Genomic DNA, 15,545 nt, shown 5'->3' on the forward strand with positions numbered 1-15,545 from the left:
ATGATTACATCACATGCATGACATGGTAGTTTCATGTGAAGAATTGATTGCGAGATAACATGAGTATAACCATGCATGACACTTCTATATTTTCAAACCCAATATACATCTCCCTGTATTTTCCTCCCAGTTCCAACAAGGACATATCAATGTTGTTTCTTGCATTATCCTACTCATACTCTGAACAATGTTGATCTTACGTTAACAATGCTTGTCCTTTTTGATATGATGCAGTCACTACAAAAAATACACTTCCATGATGATACGTGTTTGTCACAGTAGGTCGCGTTTTTTGTCATGCATGTACATCCATGACAAATTTATGACAGAATCAAGATAGTCATACCTGTGCTGTCGTAGAAGTGTTCCATGACATTACCAAAATTATCATCATGGAAGTGTCCACTTCCATGATGATAAATCACGCGTCACAGAAGTGCTTTCATCAAGGGTGACAGACACATGGCATCCACCGTAACAGAACACCGTTAAGCTATTGGGTCGGGTTTTGGATCTGATAACCCATTAACAGCCCCGACCAATGGGGATTTTCCACGTGTAAAATCATCATTGGCTGGAGGAAACACGTGTCGGCTCATCGTTGGGACAGATGTCATCCACTCATTGGATAGAAGGCACCTATGATACATCGACACGTGGCACGGCCCAACAAAGGCCCATTCATGTGAAAAGGCCGGCCCGTTTGACTTGGTCAAAAGGTGGCGGGCCGGCCCATGGAAAGCCTGTTAACGGCCTGTTCGCATATAGCCCATTTACAGCCCGCTAACCCAAGGCCCGTTATGCCCTATCCGAATTAGGTCCAGTAGCGTCATCTGGGCCATCCAGTATGATTCCAGCCCGTTTTCACTTCTGGCCCATGTATGGCCCATGACGTCTTTCGGCCCATATGAGGCCCAACGTAACTCTTGGCCTATTAACGACCTATGGTGAAACTGGCCCGTAATGAAGAGTGTATCACTTTACACCTATTAACGGCCCATGGTGAAACTGGCCCGTAATGAATAGTGTATCACTTTATACCCATTAACGGCCCGTTATTCCGTTGGGCCGTTTCCAGCCCATGTTATCTTTCGGCCTTCTCAGAGCCCATTTATTCTTGGGATCATTTCCAGCATTCGTTTACTTATGGCCCGTTACTGTCATTTTCTTCTTGTGGGCCAAATTCAGCCCGTGGTTATAGTCGGCCCGTTTGTGGTCCGTTAATACGTTGGGCAGTTTTCATAGTGTCATCAAATACAGCCTATTAACGATGGCCCGTTATGGTCGGCCCATGAATGGACGATTCCAACTCTAGCCCGTTTACGGCCATAATGCGGCCTGTTATTGGCCCATGTTTGGCCAATCGATCATACGGCTCGTATAAGGCCCATTGATGATACTGCCCGTAGAAGGCCCATTGTTTCTACGGCCCGTAGAAGGCCTACTGTTTCTACGGCCCGTAGAAGGCCCATTGTTTCTACGGCCCATACGAGGCCCAGTGTCCATACTGCACTGACTACAAGCAAACAAATAAACAAGACAACAAGGAAATAAATAAGCAAGCAACTTATGCTAGGCTATCACGGCTATTACACATATTACATCCACTGGGCATCAAAGTTCGCCACCAGTGCAAATATAGGGAACAAAGCAGCATATAAACGCCGCAACAAAGCAAGTCGAGAACTGAAACCACTTCAGAAGAGTTCAAGAAACAATATCCTGGGTACCTATAATGCTGGCAAGATGCTTAGCAAGCTTATTAACTTTCTCTTGTCTGGCGCTTAAATCCTCCAGCGGTTGTTGTTGCACAAGAAAGTACGCATCTGAATTCTGCAGGGACTTCCTCAGTCCTTCGACTTCTTGCCGCAGCATGCTAACTGATGCCTTTCAGCTTATAGCTGAGAGTGAAGAAGCCGAAGTGATTTAGGCAGCGAGTTCGAAGAGCTTGTGCCAGTGGTACTAGCCAGTAACTCGAACACTACATCAATGCAGGACTGTGGGGTTTCCTCACTGTCTACAAGATCGTTTTTATCACCTTTCTTGGAGACCAACAGGGTTGTCTCACTATCTTGAACCTTATCTGCATTACTTTCTCTACCATTGCATAGTGGGGTGCTCTTCTCCAATATTCTGTTTGCATACTACAAGAGAAACAAGCAGACACATCACATGTTTAGCTTGTAGTATACGAAACTCATTTTGGTAAACCGGTTCAGTAGTAAGGTGGACAGGATAACAGCATGAAACAAACATATATCTATGTACTATGGTCACTGTATTGTCCATATCATTCTAGTTTATGTTCCCTAATCAAGATAGAGACACAGTTCAACTCATATATTTTTAAGACACAGCAGCATAGACAGAATATAAGTGTGAGAAACTACATAGCATTGGCAGCACTTGTAATGTGCATCACATGAGAACATAACTGGTTATACAACTTAAACTGAAATCAACATAGAGCAAGAAGTTAGAACAACAATCTAGTTAAAGAAATAGGTTTAAAACATACATGTTGCGCCATTGGAGTTTCAATTGGATCCTTCAAATTCGAAAGTAGTTGGTATGAGTAAATACAGTGATGCAACAGCAAAGGAGTATGGACCATAGCTACGGAATCTGACCTGAGAACAGTTGCTCTTCTGCTTTAAACGTGGAGTTTGGGTTAGCTGTGGTGGTCTTCGTGCTTTGGGCACTGCATTAGCTTTACAAACTGCTCGTGTGGGGTTACTCTGTGGTGGACATGGTGCTTTGTCAACTATAAGTGGGTTACTATCCGTTGGGGTTGCGGTTAGATGGGTTGTAGCTAGTTCTCTTCCCAACGGTGTTAGTGTGCAATCTGGAAGAGTCTCGATTATGTGTGGTGGGGCTAGTTTGTGGGCCAGTACAACCATGTTTCTATCTGCATCGATGGGTAGCACTGTCTTTTGTGAAGAACGGGTTTTTGCTCCCCTAGATACTGCCATCACCCCCTCCAATTCAAATGGCCGATAAACAAGAAAAGAAATTGAATGTACAGACATTGTATGATAGACAGATGTGGTAATTCACATATATGTTGTCTAACCAAATAGGACAACATGACACAATTTCACATATATGATGCCTAACTAAACAGGATAGCATGACACAGTTGCAGATATATGATGGATAACTTAACAGGATATAATGGCATAATTCAACATATGATGAGTACCTAAACAGGATGACATGACAAAACTATATGATGTCTTTCTAAAATAGGTTGGGATGAAATAATTCACATACATGTTGTCTAAGTATACAGGATGGCATGATATAATTGACATAATCGATTCATATACTAAGCAGCTGACACTCGCATGTATGATCTCTAAACTAAGCAGATAGAATTCAATATTGTGCATATGATGTCTAAACTAAGCAATGCAAGACACCATATGCATCATATGAGAAATATAAACATTGCAACTTAGAGCATACACCTCAGGTGGGATATATGACTGGTCATCTGTCTCTGAATCCTCCTCTGAGGAGCTGCCTGTAACCATCGAGATATATGCTTCAACAGGTACCATTGCCTGGTCTAAAGACCTTGTTTTCACTCTAGATTTTTCCATAACCGGCTCAAATGGCTGATACACATGAAGAGTAGTTCAATATACACAGATTGTCGACAAATGGAATACGTAATGAAAAAAAAAGATGGCATGAGATAATTCACATATATGATGCCTGGCTCCATGGCGGTGCATAATTCAAATATATGATAACTGGCTGAAAAACATGGCATTGCATAATTCACATATCTGATATAGAAAGCAAACATGAGGCATTCACACAAAGCATGTCTAATCTAAGCAGATGGCATGGCAATGCAAGACACCATATGCATGATATGAGCAATATAACCCAGCCAAGTTAGAGAATGCACCTCGGGGGGGGGGGCAATACAACTGGTCATCTCTCTCTGAATCCTCCTCTGAGGAGCTATCTGTAACCAGCAAGAAATTTGCATCGACAGGTAGCACTGACTGCTCACAAGACCTTGTTTTCACTCTAGATTTTCCCATGACCGACTCAAATGGCTAATGCACAGGAAGAGTAGATGAATGTATAAACATTGTTGACAAATGGAATACATTATGGAAAAAAATATGGCACGATACAATTCACATATACGATGACTGGCTAAACAGGATGGTGATTCACGTATATGATGCCTGGCTAAAGAAGATGGCATTGCATAATTCCCATATACTCCCACCGTTCCTAAATATTTGTCTTTTTAGAGATTTCAAATGGACTACCTCATATGGATGTATATAGACATATTTTAGAGTGTAGATTCACTCATTTTGTTCCATATGTAGTCACTTGTTGAAATCTCTAAAAAGACAAATATTTAGGAATGGTGGGAGTATGATAAAGAAACCAAACAGGTGGCATTCAGACAAAGCAAACCTAAACTAAGCTGATGACATATAAGATGTATAATGTAAGCAATGCAAGGCGCCATATGCATGATATGACCAACATCAGCATGCCAGGTTAGAGCAAACACCTCACGTGGTAAACAGGCGTGGTCGGCTCCTTTTGAATCTCCATCTGAATAGTTGTCTTCCTCTGGAATACAATCTAGAAATGCAGGAGGGGGGGGCACTTCGCCCACCATGGAGCAGCGTCTGCATGACATTATATTCGCACGCAACGGTCTTCTCTTTTTCTCTACATGTTCAGTAGGATTGTGTACAATATCTGACATGCATAATAAAAAAATAGTTAGATTTTGTAAGGCCTAAGGGGTGCATACAAAAATCAAGACTGATGGTAGCAAACGAGTGTATGGATCCAAAACTAATGATAGCAGGTAGATTATAGCTTCAGATTAAAAAGATAGACAATGGATCATCTATTTTTTGTTGCCCACCCAACATGAACCACATAGAAGACCCCAGATGAACCAGATAGTAGACAGATACTATTCGTTGCTGGCTCGATATGAGACCCATGGGCAATTCAAAACTCAAGATTGAATGATAAAGTAGCAGGTAATAATAACCGATGTATAACGTAAGCAAACACGAAAGACTGCTACCTCTCTTCCGGAACTGTGTAGTCCTCGGGTTCATCTGCTCAGTCAATGATGGTAATGAAGTTGGCGTGGCTGCCAGCAACGGGGAAGATGATCTGAGGCGGTGAAAGGAAGTCTGCAGGGGGGATCTCTGCTGCAGTGAACACTTCTGTCGATGGTGCACCTCAGGTGGGGTGGATGACGGCACAGCAGGAGCAGGACATAACACACAGAGTTTTCTTTGACGCCTATCTGAAAATGGAGTAAATCTGTAAGGGCTCCTTAGAATTGGAGGATTCTATAAACGCAGGGACAGGAAAAACACAGGAAAAGGATAGGAATGCACGTGTAAAACAGAGCATTTGGAAACATAGGATTTCAGTCAACCTGGGTGTTTGGCTCACATGAATTGGAAGAACAGAGGAATGGAGAAACAAAGTGATGCGACGAGTGTACAACCTCTTTGGCATAGCCTTGTGGACTTCAGCATCATTAGGTTGGACGTGGAGGATGGTGATGATGCTGGTGTGACTGTCGGAGGCGGGGAAGAAGATCGGAGGCCTCTAGAAATGGTGCCGAGGGTACTGCTCCGCTGTGATGGACGGTTCCGTCGTTGGAGCATCTCTGCTAAGGTGTACGGCGACGAGGCTGAAGCATGACAAGACTGACAATGTTAATCTGAAGACCCTAATATCATCTGCAATAGATGATGTAAAATACATCACCAGAAAGTGCTAGATGTAAAACGCATCAGCCGCGCCACAGCCGCTCCGACAGATGCTGTAAGTACTGTTCACTCTAAACTTAACTGAAGAAAATGAACTTCACAGTCGAAACTGAATTTTACTATCGAAACTGATTGAACTAGTAACAGAGCATTGCAATAGATGTTTAGGGCGTTCGAGCACTAGTAGCAGAGAAGCAGTGATCTAAATCAGCAGACGCTCGAGCAGGGAACGCACTAGCAGAGAGCAAGTCGTGCAGTAGCACCGCGAGCGAGTGCTAAAGTAGCAACTCCTGTAGCTGCCGTGTCACACCCTAGCTAGTTCATGCATTAGAGTGTTGCATCATGTCTATCCTTTCATCAGAAACTTGAAATGGGGATGTCAGAACCCCCAGCCCCCTTTGAAACCAACTAGGGTTTACTAAAAACTTTTTCAATGAACCTAAAATGCCCTTCTAAAATGTCCATCATTTTTGTCTTGGTTCAGAACCTCTGCCAAAAGTGTTGCACAATTTTCTAGGTCATCTTAGGGCCTTTGAATTAAATGATAAGTATTTGAATTTGGGCATTTAAAATTATATAAAATATTTCAAATGCTCAAATATTCCTAAACTGAAATGTTTCATGTTGGAAATATTCCAACTTTGGACCAGGAGCAGTTTGGTGATTTTAGGAGTTGCCTAGGTATTTTTAATAATTCAACAAAGTTGCAGAAAAATAGAAAAAGGAAAAACACAGAAAGGAAGGACTTACCTGGCGCCTGCAACCCGGCCCACCTGCCGGCCCAGCCCAGATCCGCGCCAGCGAGCTGCTTGCCGGCCAGGCAAGCAGGCAAGGTGCTCGACGGCGAGCACTACATGGGTGCCACGCACCTGCTCACCTCCTCGCCGCTCCACTCACCCGGCTAACGACGTGGATCGACCCCTCTCTCTCCCCCGAACCCCCCAGACGCCCCCTCTCCTCTCCAGCTCCTCCCTCTCGCGCTCCCCAGCCATGGCCGACGCCACCGCTGCCGCTCCATCGTCGTAGCCGTGCTCCCCGCCGCCCGTGCTCCGTCTCGTGGTGTCCAGGAGCTCCGCCGCCGTCCACTTCGTCGAGCTAACTGAGCCCCGTGTGCTCGTGAGGCCCGAGTCCACCGCACTGACCTCGCCCGAGTTCGCCGTCGCCGGAGATCCCTTTCAACGCCGTCGCCGCATCAGCTCGTCCCCGACCCCGCCGGTGGCCTCTACGGGTGCTCTGTGAGCCTAGCTACCCCTCCTACCCTTCCTCTCTCGCCCCCGAGCCGTGTAGCCACCGCACGAAGATCACCCGCACGCACCGCCGCGGATCTCGTCGCCGACGTGCTCCCGGCCATCCTCCGGCCACCTCACGGTGTCCAACGCACTCACCACGTTGCATTGAGTCCAACCGTGCACTTCGCGCACCTCACCGCACACCCTAGCCCCGAGTTCGCCTTCACCCGAACTCCGGTGACCGCCTAGGTCATCGCCGGCGCCAACTCCGGCCACCCCGACCCCAACTGACTCCACCAAGAGCCGCGGCTCGTCCTCAGCTCCACCCCGATGCCCTCCGCGACCCATTTGGTGGCCGGAACGGCCAAAACCACTTCCGCCACCGCGTCGGGCTCGCCAGCGGCTAAACGCCGGTGCAGCCATTTTGACTTTGACCACGGGTGGGCCCTGGTTGACTCTGTTGAGTCAATGATAGGTGGGGCCCCCATCTGCTAATTATCCAGATTAGTTTAAACTAAATTAAATTAGTTAATTATCCACTGACACCCTGGACCCACGCGTCAGGTTTGACCTCGACCGGGTCTGTTGACTTGCTGAGGTCAGCATGACCTCATGCTGATGCAGTAAACCTTTTCTGAATTTAAAATAAATCTAAAATGATTTATAAATTCCAGAAATTGTTGCAAACTTCAAAAATTCATATAAATTCAACCATAGCTCCAAATCAAACAAATTATATATGAAAAATGATCAGAAAAATCCAATCTATCCATCTGTACTAGTTTCATGCATGTTTAAACAAACTAACTTGAGGTTTAGTGCAGAACAAGATAAAACACTTTAAAGGGCCATTTATGAGTTTGAAATTTGAATCTTTGGTTTAAATTCATTCAAACCCATCTGGTTTTAGTTGCATTAGCCCAACACACTCATATTGCCATGTTTCATGCATGCATCATATTGTCGCACATTGTTTGGTGATGGTTGTGTATCGGTGTTCTTTGCGGCAGGTTCTGCCTCCGAGGAGTACCGTGATTACCCTAGCGAAGAACCGTATCCGTGCATCGATCCATCAGGCAAGCAACCAACCATTTGATCATATCGATACAATCCCATGTTCTCGCTCTTGCTCTCTTTTACTGCATTAAGACAACGCATTTCAAACTGTTGTGTGCTATGGTAGTTGAACCCATTAACTCTGCATGACCTGTCATTGCCACAGTAATTAGATGAAACCCACTAGCATGTGTAGGAATTGATTGAGCCATATGTATGTGTTGTTCCTACCTTGCTATGCCTGCTATGCTTAGAGTCGTGTCAGGTCTGGTTCATCTGGGTGATGGGCTAGAGTGAAATGATCATGTCGGTAATGAGAGTGATGTGGTGAACACGATTTGGTAAAGGTATCGATGAGAGGCCATGTAGGAGTACATGGTGGGTTGTTTCATTGAAGCCGACCTTAAGAACTGAGATCTGTATGCGTGATTTAAGATTCAGCTACTACCATGCATTGAGCCCTGAAATATGACCCCGCTCGACATCTTATTCACCCTAGTCCTCTGTCCAGGAGTTGCAACTAGTTTCTGGTGTTTGTAGCTTACTGGAGGCCGTGGACAGCGCTAACCCGCGGGGTGGGCTGTGATGCGGTAGGTATGTGGCACGGTGTATCGAATACCCGTTAGGTATCTCGGGAACCCTTTACACATCGTTCAGGGCCGTATGGGAATCCTCGGCCGGACTCCCTGCGGATGGAACCTGGATAGGCGATAAACCTGGATTAGAGACTTAGGTGTTTAGGTAGGTCGTGGTCTACACCCACGTCGGCTTTCGCTTGAAGTCTGCCGAGCACATGTCGTGTGCAGACGCTAAGTGGTGGAAACATGTATGAAGAAGTACACCCCTGCAGGGTTAACATGATCTATTCGAATAGCTGCGTCCGCGGTAAAGGACTACTTGGTTGCTTATACAGTTCATAGACAAGTGAATGGATACTACTAAAAATCTCAAGATAAGCGTGAGTGCCGAGGATGGCTCTTCCGTAGGATGACGGAGGTGGATCCTCGGTGGTGTATTGAAGTGGTGAGTAGTGGACTTGTGTGCGCAAAACCATTTCAAGTTGGAGTCTCGTAGGATAGTTTAGCCAAGAGTCAAAGCTGGCTTGCTGCAATAACTCCACCAACCCTTCTTGATAATGTGCATGTATGTAGGATCTGACGTAAGTCTTGCTGGGTACCTTTGTACTCATGTTGCTATAATTTACATTTTACAGAAGGCGCTGCAACCCCTTCTGATGGGTTCTTCGTAGACGTTGACATCGACGAGTAGACTAAGGCCCAGGTGGTAATCCTGAGCTTGTGAAGGTCCACGTAGTATAGCTAGGCTTTCCAAGCCTCTTTTATTTTACTAGTTGTCTGTACTCAGACAAGTTACTTCCGCTGCTGGTTTGTATGACTGTATGACTTGAATGTGGGTCGTGTGACCCGTACTTTTATGTATGTTATGTATGGCTCTCTGAGCCTTTAAATAAAGTACTTGTGTCGTAGAGTCATGTTGTGATGCCTTGTTGTATTTGCACATATCGAGCATATTGTGTGTATGATTGAAATGCTTGGTATGTGTGGGATCTGACTATCTAGTTGTTTATCTTTAGTAGCATCTCTTACCGGGAAATGTCTCCTAGTGTTTCCATTGAGCCATGGTAGCTTGCTACTGCTCCGGAACACTTAGGCTGGCCGGCATGTGTCCCTCTTCGTTCCTGTGTCTGTCCCTTCGGGGAAATGTCACGCATTGAGTACCGGAGCCCTGTTAGCCCGCTACAGCCCGGTTTACCGGAGTCCTGCTAGCCCAGTGCTACAGCCCGGACCCACTTGCTGATGACCAACACGTTCGATGCTGGGTCATGGATGCCTGTCCCTGTAAGCCTATGCCACTTTGGGTTTACGACTAGTCATGTCAGCCCGGGCTCCTTATCATATGGATGCTAGCGACATCATCATATACATGAGCCAAAAGGCGCAAACGGTCCCGGGCAAAGGTAAGGCGACACCCGTGGGAATACCGTGCATGAGGCCGGAAAGTGATATGAGGTGTTACAGGCTAGATCGATGTGACATTGAGTCGGGGTCCTGACAGCGTTGGCATCAGAGCCGGACTGCTTGTAGGTTCTCCAAGCCAAACTGGTCGATGTTGAGTCTAGAAATGCTTTAGTTATATGTAGGGGAATTGATTGTGGGATGGTACGTAAGGCTCTTTTTACTTCTTTACCTCATGGCATTCTGATCTGAGTCAGTCCATTCTTCTACCGGGGATTAAGGATTAGGATCTTCTCTCTCTATCAGGTTCACGTGTTACGAATCAGTAGTACCTTATAGGTTTGATGACTACAAACCTAGTTCAGTTCTACTACCTTGTTATGTTGATAAGTTGAACCCAGAACCTTGATATGATATTGTTGAGTGTCTATGCAATTTTTTGATAAATGTCTCAAACCCTTCTTGAGCATTTACAGCCGTTATGTTGTCGAAATTTTGCTAGGAATTCTAATGCCTTTGCATTATGGTTGTGCTTTCAGATGGCCACTCGTGACCAAAATCAAGTGGTTCGCCTGACCCGATGCATTGGTGTGACCGGTCATACGGCCATGTTAGTCCGAGTGATGATTGAGACGGGTTACCGTTGGTATCCCGAATACACGGTCGAAGAGCAGTTTCGAGATTTTAACCAAAGCCAGTATCTTTGCACCGTCCGGATATTTCCCTCTTATCCTGGTTCTACCGAGGCTCTTCACTATTCCTATGGGCTCGGTGTTACTATTGAGATGGATGTGCAAGATGCGGCTTATTCTATGATGACGATCATGCGAGTCAGGACTGGCCTGCTTCGCAACACCGACTTCCGGTATATGCCGGCTTCACTTCCTGGAGCGCACGGTTATCTCCGGGCTATCTATGCTGACCCCAGTCAGGAGGACTCACTAACTCGCACCACTGCTGAGTTGCTCGAGGATAAGGACCAAGAGAATCGAGCCTTGAGAATGGAGCTTTTCAACACCCGCGCCGATCATTGGGCCACCTTGACTCGGTTTGCACCGGCTGTGCAAGATGGATGCATGGATATGAGAGATCTGTATCCTGTTAGGTCTGCTCTGCCGGACATGATGGATTGGCGTGATGTGGGAGGCATCACCCCACCTCGTGGTCCTCGCAGGCCACCGTTTGTTGGTCCAAGACCTCACCCTAGCCCTTTTGGTCCACAGGCTCCTCAGGACCGTTTGTTTCCGGATGCTCACGTTGAACTTCCAGGCTATGGAGGAGACTTCTATGAGAACTACTACGGAGATGACTGAGATAGTAGTAGATCCACTAGGTTTTGTAATAGTTTTATTTCCACCGTCCTGCGTGACTTGTGGAATATGACTTAGCGTGTAGTAATTCCAGGGGTGTAGGAAAAATAATGTATAGGAGCTTGGGATGCCTCCGATGATATGTAATCCTCCTCTCACCGTAGTAGTACTTGTTGGTCTTGTACTAAACCTCGTATGGTGTGTATGACGATGGAATAAAAGAAGTAGTTTTTGTATCTACCATGTCATACGGATGATCATCTTGCATTCTGAGTTGTCCATTACATTCTACATTCTATGTCGGAATCTTGTCATGTTGGACTAAACCATTGTCTTGTTTTTCCTAGGATGGTCAACACCCGCAACAACCCTGCTCCCCCAGAGCAGGCCGAAGGCAGCAGAGTTGGGGATACAAATCTGCCTCACCCTCCCTCTCTGGCAGAAGTTATGCTAGAGGCTGAGAGAAACAAGCGGGAGACCAACCGTTTGTTGGAGTGTATTGAACAAAACACAGCACACCATCAGAGGACTAACTTGGTGTCACTCAGTGATTTCATCAAGTTACATCCACCCACATTCCACCACTCCGTCGAGCCTCTCGACGCTGATGACTGGCTTCGCAGTATTTCTCACAAACTGCGTTCTGCGCTAGTAGCTGAGGCTGACAAGGTCACCTTTGCTGCATATCATCTTGAAGGCCCCGCCAGTCTATGGTGGGAGAATTATGGAGCTATGCGCCCAGCGGACCATGTCACTACTTGGGCTGAATTCAGCGAGGCTTTCCGTGAACATCACATTCCGGAGGGTCTCATGGACCGTAAACGTGAGGAGTTCCGTAGTTTCACTCAAGGTCGACTCTCTGTTGACGCTTACAACAGGGAGGATGGTAACCTTGCCCGTTATGCAACGGAGGAAGTTTCTACTGATGCCAAGAAGCAGGCAAGGTTCCGTAAGGGACTTAGTCCTGAGCTTCGCCACGACCTCCGTCTGCATGAGTGCACATCTTTTCAGAAGCTTGTTAACAAAGCCATCAGTGCTGAGACTGGTCAGACTGATTATGAAGCAACACGCAAGCATGGCCGTGACTTGGGTTCCTCATCCGGTGCTGGTCCTCAGAAGCGCCGCGTGTGGGTGCCTAACACTGCCCTGCCACCCAGGTTCACACCGAGGCCATCCTTCCAGGCGCCTCGCCCAGCTCAGCCATATGCACCAGCCAAGCCCTATGGTGGTCCAACCAACAATGCTCCTCCACGTACCAGTTCCGTGACTTGTTTCAAGTGTGGGGAATCAGGCCACTATATGCGCGAGTGTCCCCAAACCAACCCCAACCAGACAGCAAAAACTGTTGGCCGCGGCAAGCCGACAGGGAAAGTGTTCTACGCCAAGCCGGCCACCACTGCTCGTGGCCATGTTAATTGTGTTTCTGCGGAAGAGGCTCAAGAAGATCCCAACGTCGTTCTCGGTACGCTCCTTGTTAATTGCCACCCGACATCTGTTCTTTTCGATACAGGAGCATCTCATTCATTTATATCCGAGAGCTATGCTCGTCTGCATAACACCACATTCTGTGAGATGCCCACCTCTATGGTAATTCAAACTCCGGGATCCAAATGGCAACCTTCTAGAGTAAGCCATGGAAATGAAATTCAAGTCGACAAACTTGTTTTTCTCGCATCTTTGATAGCCCTCAAATCTTCGGATATTAATATCATCTTGGGTATGGAATGGATGTCAGCCCATCATGCCAAAATTGATTGCTCCTCTAGGACTGTTCAACTCACCCATCCTTCGGGGAAGATAGTCAATGTCTTGACCCGAATAGCCAAGCGACAGTTATATTCTCTTAACGCCAGCCCTTTGCCAGACCTTGAGGACGTTCCGGTAGTCCGTGACTTTCCGGATGTCTTCCCAGAGGAATTGCCAGGTGTTCCACCTGACAGAGATGTCGAATTCGTGATAGATCTCATTCCAGGAACTGTCCCGATTTCCAGAAGACCCTACAAGATGGCACCTTTTGAACTAGCCGAGCTTAAGAAACAACTCGATGAGTCCTTGAAAAGGGGTTTCATCCGACCTAGTTCATCTCCTTGGGCTTGCCCCGTCCTCTTCATCAAGAAGAAGGATGGTACGGACCGGATGGTTGTGGATTATCGACCTGTCAACTTGGTCACAATTAAGAACAAGTATCCGCTCCCCAGGATCAACGACCTGTATGATCAGCTCGCTGGATCCTCAGTCTTCTCTAAAATGGATTTGAGGTTGGGCTACCATCAAATCAAAATCAGAAACGGGGACATTCCGAAAACGGCCTTTGTTACTCGTTATGGCCAATACGAGTACACCGTCATGTCCTTCGGTTTAACCAACGCTCCAGCCACCTTCTCTCGGTTGATAAACTCAATCTTCATGGAGTATTTGGATAAATTCGTCGTGGTTTACCTCGATGATATACTCATCTACTCCAAGAACGAGGAAGAACATGCCGAACACCTAAGGCTAGTGTTGAAGAAACTTCGAGAGCATCGCCTTTATGCCAAATTTTCTAAATGTGAATTCTGGTTGTCAGAAGTGACCTATCTTGGACATGTAATTTCTGGTAAAGGCATTGCTGTTAACCCTGAGCGAGTTCAAGCCGTCCTTAATTGGACTCCACCTGAATCGGTCAAGCAAGTTCGGAGTTTCCTTGGCCTAGCGAGCTATTGCCGTCGCTTTGTCGAGAATTTCTCCAAAGTTGCCAAACCTCTAACTGAACTCCTCAAGAAAGATAAAAAGTTCGAGTGGACTCCACAATGTGAGCATAGTTTCCAGGAACTGAAAAGACGTTTAACCTCTGCTCCCGTACTGGTACCACCGGATTTTTCCAAGGATTTTGTTATCTACTGCGATGCCTCGCGACAAGGACTAGGCTGTATTCTCATGCAAGATCGACACGTAATTGCTTATGCTTCACGGCAATTACACCCACATGAGGAAAACTACCCCACTCATGATCTAGAGCTTGCAGCTGTAGTCCATGCACTCAAAACATGGCGACATTACCTTCTCGGTAATCGTTGCGAAATCTACACTGATCACCAAAGTCTGAAGTATATATTCACCCAACCGGATTTAAATCTCAGGCAAAGACGTTGGGTCGAGTTGATCACAGATTTTGACTTAGGAATAACTTACACCCCAGGGAAAGCCAACGTCATGGCTGATGCGCTAAGTCGTAAATCTTATTGTAACAACCTGATGTTACAACAAAGTCAACCGCTTCTCCATGAGGAATTTCGGAAGCTTAACCTTCACATTGTTCCTCAAGGATTTCTTTCCACCTTGGTGGCGAAACCTACTCTTACGGATCAAATCATCACTGCCCAAAAGCGAGATAAGGGAATATCTAAGATCAAGGAGAACATTGCTAGCGGAGGTGCTAGATGTTTCTCCACAAATGATCATGGTGTTGTGTACTTTGAGAACCGTTTAGTGGTTCCCAAGAACCAGCATCTACGGCAGTTGATCCTTAAGGAGGCTCATGAATCTCCTCTCACCATTCATCCCGGTAGTACCAAGATGTATCAGGACCTACGCCAGAGGTTCTAGTGGACTAGGATGAAGAGAGAAATTGCACAGTATATTGCTAATTGCGACGTCTGCCGTCGTGTAAAAGCAGAGCATCAACGGCCTGCTGGCACCCTTCAACCCCTAGCTATTCTTGAATGGAAATGGGATAAAATTGGTATGGACTTCATTACCGGTTTTCCCAGGACCAAGAGAGGGAATAACGCTATCTTCGTCGTTATCGACCGTCTTTCCAAAGTGCCCATTTCTTACCTGTTCGTGAGAGTATAACTGCTAGTCAGTTACCAGACTTGTACATCTCCTGAATAGTGTCTCTCCATGGTGCTCCTTTGGAAATTAACTCGGATCGAGGAAGTCTTTTCACCTCTCGATTTTGGGAAAGTTTCCAAAATGCTATGGGAACCCGCCTTTCTTTTAGTACCGTTTTCCACCCTCAATCAAGTGGTCAAGTGGAACACGTCAACCAGATTCTAGAAGACATGCTTCGAGCTTCTGTTATCTCATTCGGAATGGAGTGGGAGAAATGCCTTCCATTTGCCGAATTTTCTTATAACAATAGCTATCAATCCAGCTTGGGCAAAGCCCCTTTTGAAGTTCTCTATGGACGAAGGTGTCGAACGCCTC

The sequence above is a fragment of the Triticum aestivum genome, chromosome 6A (assembly GCF_018294505.1).
Source record: "Triticum aestivum cultivar Chinese Spring chromosome 6A, IWGSC CS RefSeq v2.1, whole genome shotgun sequence".
NCBI lineage: Eukaryota > Viridiplantae > Streptophyta > Magnoliopsida > Poales > Poaceae > Triticum > Triticum aestivum.